The sequence below is a fragment of the Aethalodelphis obliquidens genome, unplaced genomic scaffold (genome assembly GCF_003676395.1).
Source record: "Aethalodelphis obliquidens isolate GAN/ISIS:26980383/991018 unplaced genomic scaffold, ASM367639v1 scaffold36, whole genome shotgun sequence".
Lineage (NCBI taxonomy): Eukaryota > Metazoa > Chordata > Mammalia > Artiodactyla > Delphinidae > Aethalodelphis > Aethalodelphis obliquidens.
The window spans coordinates 13,350,427-13,363,990 of NW_020837980.1; positions in this window are offsets into that span (position 1 = coordinate 13,350,427).

Genomic DNA, 13,564 nt, shown 5'->3' on the forward strand with positions numbered 1-13,564 from the left:
AATGTTTATTGCAGCACTATTTACAATAGCCAGGTCATGGAAGCAATGTAAATGCCCATCAACAGACGAATGGATAAAGAAGATGTGGTACATATATACAATGGAATATTACTTAGCCATAAAAAGGAACGAAATTGGGGTATTTGTAGAGATGTGGTGGATATAGAGACCGTCATACAGAGTGAAGTAAGGCAGAAAGAGAAAAACAAATATCGTATATTAATGCATATATATGGATCCTAGAAAAATGGTACAGATGAACCAGTTTGCAGGGCAGAAATTGAGACCCAGATGTAGAGAACAAATGTATGGACACCAAGTGGGGAAAGCAGCGAGGGGTGGTGGTGATGGTGTGATGAATTGGGCAATTGGGATTGACATGTATACGCTGATGTGTATAAAATGGATGACTAATAAGAAGCTGATGTATAAAATAATAAAATAAAATTCAAAAATTAAAAAAAAATCATATACCCGCTATAGACTATAAGAAGGTATTCAAATGCATTTAACCAACAAAGCATTATTATCTGAACATATAAGTATTCTTACATTTTAGTAAGAAAAATGCAAACAGTGCAATAGAAAAATAAGCAAAGGGTGTAAATTGACAATTCACAAAGGAGAAGTTACATGACCAGGAACATTAAAAAAAAAGCACAACTTCATTGGTAATTGAGGAAATGCCAACTATTAGAAAGATACTTCACGTTGACGAAATTCACAAAAATTGAAAAGGTTGACAATACACACCTTTTCATTGTCAGTTATTACTTCCACTACATTTCTTCATTTATGCTAGAAGTTCTAGCCAGCACAACAACATACCTCAACACACAAACATATGAGATAAACCGCATAAGGATTGGGAAACAAGACACAAAAGTGTCATTATTTATAAAGAGTGGAATATTTACCAAGAAAATCCAACAGAAACTCCAACTATTAAAACAAGATAGTTTAACAAGTTAATAGGACTTAAGATTAAGAGTTTTTAAAAATTCAATTTTTACAACCAGTGATCAAACAATTTATAGTAACTATGATACCCATTAACGCTGTTCAATAAATCATTTTGATTCTTAGTACACGGCAGGATTTTACTTTCTTGTCCCTTTAAAGTTAGCTTTGATCATATGACTGTCTGTGACAAATGAAATGTAAGCACAGTGATGCCTGTCACTTCCAGGTGTAAGCTTTGGGAGCCTAGTACATTACTGGCTACCGTTTTTCATTGTTCCTTAGAACATGGCAATTTGCCTGATAACAGCTGCTCTATCAGTTGGGCCCTGGGGTGAGCACAAAAGAGAGCAGTGGCCCACCTAATACCTGCCAGACACACAGCATAAACAAGAAATAAACTTTGTTGCTTTAAGTCACTGAGATTTTAGTTACTTGTTAATAACCTAGCCCATCCTGAGTCAATAAATTAATGTTTGTTAAGCATTTATATGTGCCAGGCACTGTTTTAAGGGCTTTGCATCCCATCTCATCCCCCCTCCCCTGTTTATTTATGTAATCATCACAGCAATCCTATGAGGCAGCCATTATTAGAATACTTGATTTTGTAGATGAGTGAACTGTCTCCCACAGGCAAAAACAACTTAAATAACTTGCTTTAGGTGATGCACCCTGTAAATGGCAAAGTCAGGATTTGAACTCAAGTCTCTTGGTTTCAATATCCAAACTTGTCCTGTTAATCATTTGGTAGGCTGTCTCCCTTAGAAAATGTTCTATAAAAGCTTTATATATCATTTATAATGGAAAACAGACTGGTATTTAGAAAAAGAAACTTATGAAAGGTTATTATGACCTTTATTGAGAAAATTATAAAACTTTATTAAAAGAAGACAAATATTGGAGAGATGTAGCATAATTGTGATACCATGATTTACGAATGGGAAGAATCAAAGTCATAAAGATGGAAGCTTATCCCAAATTAATCTATAAGTTCAATGCATTTTAAATAAAAAGTCATCAGTTTCTTTTTAATGGGATTTCACAAGCTAATCCTAACATTTATGTGGAAATACAAAGGACCAAGAGTAGTCAACACAATCTTGAAGAAGAAGAATGGTGGATTTGCCTGACTAGATATTAAAACTTCTGTAAATTCATAAGAATAAAATCTGTGAGGGTTGACACAGGAAAAGAATGGAATGGAAAAGAAAAAGAAGTTTGGAGCCAAACCTATTTACTTGAGGACTGTGGTAATAAAGTTTGGCCGAAACAAGGTGGATTATTAAATAAATGGTATTTTGACAATAATTGATATGGAAAAAGTTTATATCTGTACATATATACAAATTGAATTCCAGATGGACTAAAAGCCTGAATTAAAAAAGTAAAATAATAAAATAATTAGAAGAAAACGTGGGAAAATAATATTTTAATTATACAGGTCTACATTTCTTATATATGATGCAAAAGCACAAACTAATAGGGAAAATACTAATAAATCTGACTACATAATAACTTCTGTAAGTTACCATGAACAATGTGAAAAAAGTAGATAAAAACGGCCAGAAATTTGTAATGCATATAACCATCAAAGTATTAGTATCCAGAATACATAAAGAGATTCTACAAATTAATGATAAAAAGAAAACCAGCCCAATAGAAAGATAGGCAAAGGCCATGATGGACAATTCACAGAAGAAAAAAAACTGAATGCCAATGAAAATTTGAAAAGGTTCAACGTTGCTAGTATTCAGTTAAAAGTTATGACATACTATATCAGACTTATATAATAAGTACAATGTAATAATTCTGATGACACCTGCTGGAGAAATTATGTATTAACAATGGTGTTATAAATATGAGGATTGTTGTGTGCTGTCACCCAGCAATTATGCATTTTTAGGGAGAAATTCAGGTGTATAAGGAGACACATGTATAATTGGTTTTCAACATCGTGTTATAGAGCCATACAAATAAGCAAACTAGAACTGCAGGTACCAACATAGATAAATCTCAGAAATATATTTTTTAGAGGAAAAAGATTAAAAGGTTATGTTTAGTGTGTATGTAAAGTTTTAAAATACACTAATATTAGTGAATTTTCTTTATGGAGGTAAATGTCCCCAAACTTGTATGAAATGATACACAACAATTTCAGCAAAGTGGTTGTTTGAGAGGAAGAAAAGAGGAAAAGAAGGGAAGTAGGTCTTTAACTTTAGGTGCAACATTTTGTTTTTTCATATAAAGGGAAATATCTAAAACATATAATGGAAAATGTTAACATCTGTTTGTATTAGTGATATGTCAATAGGTAACTGTTATAGTATTTTCTACACTTTTGATGTTTGAAGTATTTCATGATTAAAATTTAAACTTGAAATATCCTGGGATGGTATATCTTCACATATGTACTGTAGTACAGTTTTTCTTAAATCTTGAAGCTGGGTTTTCCTGGTGGCGCAGTGGATAAGAATCTGCCTGCAGATGCAGGGGACACGGGTTCGATCCCTGGTCCAGGAAGATCCCACATGCCGCGGAGCATCTAAGCCGGAGTGCCACAACTACTGAAGACCGCGCCTAGAGACCATGCTCCGCAACAAGAGAAGCCACTGCAATGAGAAGCCTGTACACTGCACGAAGAGTAGCCCCTGCTCACAGCAACTGGAGAAAGCCCACGTGCAGCAATGAAGACCCAACACAGCCAAAAATAAATTAAATAAAAAATAAATAAATAATCTTGCAGCTAAGCTTTATCATTGTTTTTTTGTTTATCATATATAAGATAGACACATTTTTCCCAGCTGTTTTTTTTTAAATCCATGTTTTAAAGCAGGTGGCTTAATTATTTCTGGGATCTTTAGCAATAATTGTGTATGTTCTTAAAACACTGTAAGGTCTATAGGCTTATTTCCAAGGTGTTAGCTTTATTGTCACATATGCTCCCAGGAAGTAGATGCTACAATCTTATATGGAGATAATGGGACTCGGACAGATTGCCTACAGTCATCTATTGAAAAGTAATAAGGCTGTTCTTTGTACTTAGGATTTCATCCCCTGAATCAAATCACTCTTTTCTGCTTTCAACTGTCTTCATTTTTTGTTTTGTTTTGGTGCATGATGGGGTCCATAGTGGACAAAGGAGATCTAGAAATACAGCTCTTTGGCCATGGTCTTGGTGATCCCCTTCCTAGCTAGTACAATAAGTCTCCTACATACGAACGAGTTCTGTTCCGAAAGCACATTTGTAAGTCCAGTTTATTCGTAAGTCCATCAAAGTTAGCCTAGGTACCCAACTAACACAATTGGCTATATGGTACTGTACTGTAATAGGTTTGTAATACTTTTCACACAAATAATACATAAAAAACAAACAGAAAAAATAAAACACTTTTAATCTTACAGTACAGTACCTTGAAAAGCACAGTAGTACAGTACAACAGCTGGCATACGGGGGCTGGCATCGAGTGAACAGGCAAGAAGAGTTACTGACTGGAGGAGGGAGAGGAGGTGGGAGATGGTAGAGCTGAAGGATCGTTAACAATAGGAGATGGAGGGCAGGCTGCACTTTCACTCACGCCTGACGCTGATGGCACAGGTTCTGGTTCCTTGCTGGATTCAATTCTATCTACCCTCTTGAAAAAAGGATCCATTGATGTCTAGGTAGTAACACGTTTGCATCTTTGAAAGCTGGCAACTTGAAGGTTTTTATGTAGGGGACTTACTTCATTCACATTTGCCTCCAGTGGATGGGAATACTAATGATTTTAAGTCCTAGCATAAAAATACAGGCTATAAACATTTTAAAGGAAATACTTTTGACAAGCATTATAAATTCTGAGGGAATAAGATGTCCTTAAAGTAACAACTATCTACAGGAAGAAGGAAGAAGTGAGAAAGGTGAGGGTGAAATGAACAAAAGAGAGGAGGAAAGCAAGATGTTGGAAGGAGAGAAAAGAGAGAGAAGAGGTATAAGGATCTGGGATGATAAAATGCTGCTGACAACTGCCTCATGGGCCTAAGGTTCCTTTGCATCTGCCATCATCCATCCTTTCTGGTCATGCAGAGTTTTCAAGGTGGGAACCTGACATTTAGGAATGAGGCATGCAACCCAATCTGTTGCAGTCCATGCACTGACTGCATGTAAAGCTGGCAATTGGCATTGTTGAAAGTGGAACCAGGCAAGATACTAGAAGGGCGAGGGGGGTTTCCCCGGTGGTGCAGTGGTTGGGAGTCCGCCTGCCAGTGCGGGCGGTGCGGGTTCGGGCCCTGGTCCGGGAAGACCTCACATGCTGTGGAGCAGCTGGGCCCGTGCGCCACAACTGCTGAGCCTGCACTCTGGAGCCCGCGAGCCACAACTACTGAGCCTGAGTGCCACAACTACTGAGCCCGCGTCCCTGGAGCTGGTGCTCCGCGGCGGGAGCGGCCACCGCGGTGAGAGGCCTGTGCACCGCGGCGAGGAGTGGCCCCCGCCCGCCGCAGCTGGAGGGGGCCTGCGCGCAGCAGCGAAGACCCAACGCAGCCAAAAAATTAAATTAATTAATTAATTAAAAAAAAAAAAAGAAAGGCGAGGAAGGGGGAAAAACTTGGACATGCGGGGACTGCAGGAGGAGAGTCACTGGAGTGTGTGACGTGTAGGTCATCTGTCTGCCAGACGGAGTTCATTCAGTGGCCAGCATCTATCACTTTCAGCTCACAAACAGAAAGATAGCAATGACAGCTCAGTTGTCACTATTAGATAAGACAACTCTTTCTTGACACTATTCCTCCAATTAAAGAGAGTATCAAATCAGACATTGGAAAGAATATAATTAAAATGTATGATCGGCAAACTTTTCTACATAAATTGCATTTAAAAATATCGGAAGTGAAGACATTTTAGCTATGTTCTAGCTGCAATTTGTATACAAAAAGAGGAAGCAAACAGTGGAGGTATTTTTCATAAACGTGTTATGTATGAAAGAAAATTTTAAATACAAATAGATTTTTAAATACTGCTGTTTAAAAACACTATTAAGAGATGCAGATTCTAGCAAAAGTAGGGAGAATAATAAAATAAATACGAATGGAAAGATCTCTAATGTCATTTATTTAACAAAATACCTATCTTGCCGTATGAGAGAGGTGCACCTGGTAATTGAACTAATTTTTTCACTTGTTAAAATTCATATATTAAACTCATATTTATTGAGGGTCTGTTCTGTGCCAGGCATTGTTTTAGGTGTTTGGGATGTATAAGTAAATCAGAGGTACAAAATCCCTGCTCATGTATGTCTTACATTATACTAGTGGAAGAAATAAACGTAATAAATAGGGAAATAACAATACATTAGAAAGTGATAAGTGCTGTAAAAATCAAGCAGAGAGGGGGTCAGGGAGTGTGTGTATCTGGGGAGAGGCAGGCTGTGCAGTACAGTTTTGTACTAGGTAAGGCCTCATGAGGAGATGATATTTGATCAAAGACTTGAAGGAGGGGTAAAGACCATTTCATGCAGAGAGAACAGCCAGTGCAAAGCCCTCAGGTTGGAGCTTGCCTGGTGCATTCAAGGAACAGCATGGAGTCCAGCATGATTGGAGAAGAGTGAACAAGATGGTGGGTAGAAGATGATATCAGCAAGGTAACCGGGGCCATAGCACCTGGAACGTATAGGCTATTGTAAGGCTTTTGCCTTCAGGGGGCCTTTGGGGTGTTTTGAGCAGAGGAGTGACATGATCTAACTTAGGTTTTAAAAGGCTCACTGTTGAGAATAGACTGTGGAATGGCAAGTGTGAAAGCACGTAGATTGGTAAGGAGGCTAACACAGTAATCCAGGTCAAAGATGATGGCTGGAGCAGAGGGTAGCAGTGGAGGTGGTGAGAAGCAATTGGATCCTGGATATATTTTATGAGTGAAGTCAACAAGTTTCTCTGATAGAATGGATAGAAAGAATGTGGAGTGAAAAAGAAAGAAGAATAACTCTAAGGTTTTGACAAGAGTATCTACAAGAACAAAATTGCTGTCAACTGAGGTGGGAATTCTGCAGGTTTGGACTGAAAGATTAGGAGTTTGATTTTGGACATGTTAAATTTGAAATGGCTAGTAGGTATACAAATAAAGATGTTGTATAGTAGGTAGCTGGATAAAGGAAACTGGACTTCAGAGGAGAAGTCTGGGTAGGAGGCATAGAAATCATCCCATGACCCGAAGTGATGGGATGGGATAAGATTACCTGGAAAGTAAATGTGGATGGATAAAGAAAAGAATTCCAAGGACTAAGCCCTGGGGTCCTCCAATATAAAAAGGTTGGGAGAAGAGGAGAAACTAGCAGCAGAGACTGAGAAGGAAACCTTGGTGAAGTAGGAGGAAAACCAAGAAAATAAAGTATCGCAAAAGACAAGTGAACAAAGTGTATTAAAGAGGAGTGGGTGATCAAATATTTCAAGTGCTAGTGGTGGGATTTAACAGTGGGGAGGTAGTGGTGACATCAAAGGGTCTTTACCCATTGTGGAGTCATGAGAGCAAATGGCTTGTGGGAGCAGATTGTTAATGCCTTCTATATTTTACAAAACATTTTTCAAAGCTCTCTAAAAAATTAGTTACAAGCTTGTCATTTAGTGTAGACTTTAAAACATAAACTTATTTTCATTTGTCCAAATCATACCCTTTTTTCCCCTTACCACTTTGTTTTGTTTTGCTTGGTTTTGTTTGCAATGCAACCAAGAATACGTAATACCCACACCATGTCAGAGTGATATTGTTTGTAATTGTACTGTATTGTTGAGTTAATTATTTTCTCATTTGCGTTTATTTTTCTTCACAGAGTAACTATGGTAATTTTGGGACAGTTGTGTAATACTCAAAATTTTCCAAAATACCATAATACATTAATTGAAAAATCTTTGCTTTAACTACAACATGCACCTTGGCTGGCAGCTTACTCCCAATATGAGAACGTATTATTTTTAAAGACACAAATGTTGAAATATTTAATCCTGAGATGTGGGTTTACTGTGATGAAACACATATAGTCATCATTTTGTTTATTTACTAGGCAAAAGTTCAGTGACAGAGAACAATTAGTCACCCCTCCGTAAATCCACATCTTTGCAGTGCCCTTCTACCATGGGTGGGATCACCTTTCCCATTCCTTGACAATGGGTTCAGCCATGTGGCTTGCTTTGGCCAATGGGATGTTCACAGACATAGCACGTGAAGAGGCTTGAAATGGGCTTATGTGTTAGGGTTTGCTCTCTGGTGCCTCTGCCATCACCATGGGAACTTATTCAAGCTCTCCTGCTAGACAATGAGAGACATGTCGAACCAAACCATGTCTCTCCAGTTGTTCCGGTCAAGACTAATAGAGATCATCCAACTGCCAGCTGACTCCCAAACATGTCAGGGATAAAAACTCACAAAAGCCACTGAAGTTTTGTGGCAATAAATAACTGACATTGTACCCTTTTCTACCCCTTAAAGTCAAGTGTATTTCTCGGTATAGTCATGCCACTGAAAATGGGTAATTGACTTATAGGCAATGCAGCTTAGAAACTTTTATATTTTTCTCTCATTGATACATTTCCAATTTGAAACCACTTAACTGTGTGCAAGCCTATAGTTAAAACCCTGCCCCCATTTCTAAGCATGTGACTTCTCCTTCTACTTTTCTGAAAAGATTAAATTAATTAATGTGGCCTCTTTTAATTTCCTCCCTGACAGCACCTTAATTTAACTTTCAACTGTTATCTTTTTTTGCCTTCTTTCAAGCTCAGCAGAAGAAACACATCCTTTTCATGGCTAACCCTGCCAAATTGTTCTCTTAATTCATCCCTTTACCGTCTCCCTGACTTTGCTCCTCCAAGTATTCTTTTTATTTTCTATCCTCACTGTATTTTGCCCTACCTGCTCCTTCCCTTCAGCGTATAGATTAACTTACGTTTCTTCGGAGAACAGAACTTTTTCCAGTGTATCCATGCCCTGAAGTTACCATTAAAACTCTCTGCATAATTTTAATTTTATTGTGTCTACGTTCTCAGTTCTTACTTAGTTTTTCACCTGGAGCTGTCTAAATCCTGCCAACTGAAACTGCTCTCTTAAAGACCACCATTGATCCTCTCCAGGCTTATAGTAGGCAACCCCTTAAGGTCATATAACACAATTGACTACTGTATTTCCTCTTTTGTGAAGCTCTCTGTCCTAGATTCTTGAGATACAGCACCCAGCCATTTCTTGTCCCACCTTGTTTCTTGTTTTCTTTTCCTTTTCTAATCTCTTACATTTAGATATTCCCCAAAGCTCACCTTTTGGCTTTCTCCTCTCTTCTCTTCTCCTTTTCTTTCCCCTTTTTCTCTTGGTGATTTCACAGGCTCCTGTGGCTTCAACTATAATCTCTATGCCCAGGACTCGTAAAACTACCTCTTTAAGGTCCTATCGGATTCCAAATGGGTATTTCCGATTGTTAGCAGGATAACTCTAGTACTTCAAACTCACATGTTCATAATCAAATAAATTATTTTCTCTATTTTCATGCATTTGTGCTGCAGTATTACAAACGGCATCATTATTCTCCTAAAATGGTAACTTCTCATCCATCTTTAATGCTTCCATTTAGTTTATATTCAACCTCTAATCTTTTGCTGTATAATGTGGAGTCTACTTATTCAACATCTCTCTTTTTTCTGATATCCCAGCCATTACCTTGTTTTAACTCTCATTATCTTTCAACTGCATTATTTCAGTAATTCTCTAACTAGTCCTTTCCTGATCTAATCTGCCTCCTCTAAATTCTAGAATAGTCTTTCTAAAGCAGAATTCTGATTAGATTATTCCTCTTCTTCAAAACCTTTATTATTTGTCACGTACACACTAGAGTTTAAATGAGGGTTTCTCAAGACAACCTAAAACAGATCAAGCTGGGATAATTGTTGAAATGCTGATGCTGATTTTCAGACTCATCCTCAAGCCCTCTGAATCGGACTCTCTGGGAATGGAGACCTGGAGTGAGCAATAGCCTGCTCTTTGAGTGATTAAATACACTAATGTTTGCAATTCACTAGCTTAAATTTGCCTGCATGTTGAATTGGATACATGGATTATTTTATTGAGTCAAGCTTGATTTGTAATTCCACATGGACTTTGTGTTATTCAACTCTACTTGGATTTTTCATATAATTTTGTAAATAATAAAAATGTTCTTACTCTATATGTCAAATTTCTGTTTATGTTTTTACATCTAAGGTAATTATGTTCAAGGATAAGTGCTTTATGTTACTTTTAAAGAAAATTGTCATTATTTTTGTGCATCTGAGGGAGCAAAATGTCCTCCAGTGACTGAGACAAGCCTCTCCCCATCCTGTGTCTTTCCACCCTTTCTTTTTCTTTTTTTTTTTTCAGTACGCGGGCCTCTCACTGATGTGGCCTCTCCCATTGCAGAGCCCAGGCTCCGCACGTGCAGGCTCAGCGGCCACGGCTCACAGGTGCAGCCGCTCTGCGGCATGTGGGATCTTCCCGGACCGGGGCACGAACCCGTGTCCACTGCATCGGCAGGCGGACTCTCAACCACTGCGCCACCAGGAAAGTGCCCATGTGTCTTTTTGAATTATGGTTTTCTCTGGGTATATGCCCAGTAGTGGGATTGCTGGATCATATGGTAATTCTATTTTTAGTTTTTTAAGGAACCTCCATACTGTTCTTTATAGTGGCTGTATCAATTTACATTCCCAGCAACAGTGCAAGAGGGTTCCCTTTTCTCCACGCCCTCTCCAGCATTTGTTGTTTGTAGATTTTCTGATGATGCCCATTCTAACTGGTGTGAGGTGATACCTCATGGTAGTTTTGATTTGCATTTCTCTAATATTTAGTGATGTTGCACAGCTTTTCATGTGCTTCTTGGACATCTGTATGTCTTCTTTGGAGAAATGTTTATTTAGGTCTTCTGCCCATTTTTGGATTAGGTTGCTTGTTTTTTTAATATTGAACTGCATGAGCTGTTCATATATTTTGGAGATTAATTCTTTGTCCGTTGATTCGTTTGCAAATATTTTCTCCCATTCTGAGGGTTGTCTTTTCGTCTTGTTTATGGTTTCATTAGGCCCCATTTGTTTATTTTTGTTTTTATTTCCATTACTCTAGAAGGTGGACCAAAAAAGATCTTGCTGTGATTTATGTCAAAGAGTGCTCTTCCTATGTTTTCCACTAAGGCTTTTATAGTGTCTGGTCTTACATTTAGGTCTCTAATCCATTTTGAGGTTACTTTTGTGTATGGTGTATGTGTAGGTAGTGTTCTAATTTCATTCTTTTACATGTAGTTGTCCAGTTTTCCCAGCACCACTTATTGAAGAGACTGTCTTTTCTCTATTGCATATCCTTGCCTCCTTTGTCATAGATTAGTTGACCATAGGTGTGTGGATTTATATCTGGGCTTTCTATCTTGTTTTTTGATCTATGTTTTGTTTTTGTGCCAGTACCATATTGTCTTGATTACTATAGCTTTGTAGTATAGTCTGAAGTCAGGGAGTCTGATTCCTCCAGCTCCATTTTTTTCCCTCAAGACTGCTTTGTCTATTTGGGGTCTTTTGTGTCTCCATACAAATTTTAAGAGTTTTTGTTCTAGTTCTGTGAAAAATGCCAGTGGTAGTTTGATAGGGATTGCATTGAATCTGTAGATTACTTTGGGTAATATAGTCATTTTCAAAATATTGATTCTTCCAATCCAAGAACATGGTATATCTCTCCATTTGTTTGTATCATCTTTAATTTCTTTCATTAGTGTCTTATAGTTTTTTGCATACAGATTTTTGTCTCCCTAGGTAGGTTTATTCCTAGGTATTTTATTCTTTTTGTTGTAGTGGTAAATGGGAGTCTTCCCTTAATTTCTCTTTCAGATTTTTCATCGTTAGTGTATAGGAATGCAAGAGATTTCTGTGCATTAATTTTGTAGCCTGCAACTTTACCAAATTCATTGATTAGCTCTTGTAGTTTTCTGTTGGCATTTTTAGGATTCTCTATGTATAGTATCATGTCATCAGCAAACAGTAACAGTTTTACTTCTTCTTTTACAATTTGTATTCGTTTTATTTCTTTTTCTTCTCTGATTGCCGTGGCTAGGACTTCCATAACTATGTTGAATAATTGTGGTGAGAGTGGACATCCTTGTCTTGTTCCTGATCTTAGAGGAAATGCTTTCTGTTTTTCACCATTGAGAATGCTGTTTGCTGTGGGTTTGTCATATATGCCCTTTATTATGTTGAGGTAGGTTCCCTCTATGCCCACTTTCTGGAGAATTTTTATCATAAATGGGTGTTGAACTTTGTCGAAAGCTTTTTCTGCATCTATTTAGATGATCATATGGATTTTATTCTTCAATTTGTTAATATGGTGTATCGCATTGATTGATTTGGTATATTGAAGAATCCTTGTGTCCCTGGGATAAATCCCACTTGATCATGGTGTATGATCCTTTTAATGTGTTGTTGGATTCTGTTTGCTGGTATGTTGTTGAGGATTTTTGCATCTATATTCATTCGTGATATTGGTCTGTAATTTTCTTTTTTTGTAGTATCTTTGTCTGGTTTTGGTATCAGGGTCATGGCGGCTTCATAGAATGAGTTTGGGAGTGTTCCTTCCTCTGCAATTTTTTGGAAGAGTTTGAGAAGGATGGGTGTTAGCTCTTCTCTAAATGATTGATAGAATTCACCTGTGAAGCCATCTGGTCCTGGACTTTTGTTGGTGGAAGATTTTTAATCACATTTTCAATTTCATTACTTGTGATTGGTCTGTTCATATTTTCTATTTCTTCCTGGTTCAGTCTTGGAAGGTTATACCTTCTCTAAGAATTTGTCCACTTCTTCCAGGTTGTCCATTTTATTGGCATAGAGTTGCTTGTAGTAGTCTCTTAGGATGCTTTGTATATCTGCGGTGTCTGTTGTAACTTCTTTTTCTTTTCTAACTTTATTGATTTGAGTCCTCTCCCTCTTTTTCTTGATGAGTCTGGCTAATGGTTTATCAATTTTGTTTACCTTCTCAAAGAACTAGCTTTTGTTTTATTGATCTTTGCTATTGTTTTATTTGTTTCTATTTCATTTATTTCTGCTCTGATCTTTATGACTTCTTTCCTTCTGCTAACTTTGGGTTTTGTTTGTTCTTCTTTCTCTAGTTCCTTTAGGTGTAAGGTCAGATTGTTTATTTGATATTTTTCTTTTTCTTGAGGTAGGCTTTTATAGCTATAACTCCCTCTTAGAACTGCTTTTGCTGCATCCCATAGGTTTTGGATTGTCGTGTTTTCATTGTTATTTGTCTCTAGGTATTTTTTGATTTCCTCTTTGATTTCTTCAGTGATCTCTTGGTTATTTAGTAATGTATTGTTTAGCTTCCATGTGTTTGTATTTTTTATGTTTTTTTCCCTGTAATTCATTTGTAATCTCTTAGTGTTGTGGTCAGAAAAGATGTTTGATATGATTTCAATTTTCTTAAATTCGCTGAGGCTTGATTTGTGACCCAAAATGTGATCTATCCGGGAGAATGTTCCGTGCGCACTTGAGAGGAAAGTGTAATTTGCTGTTTTTGGATGGAATGTCCTATAAATATCAATTAAATCTATCTGGTCTGTTGTATCATTTAAAGCTTCTGTTT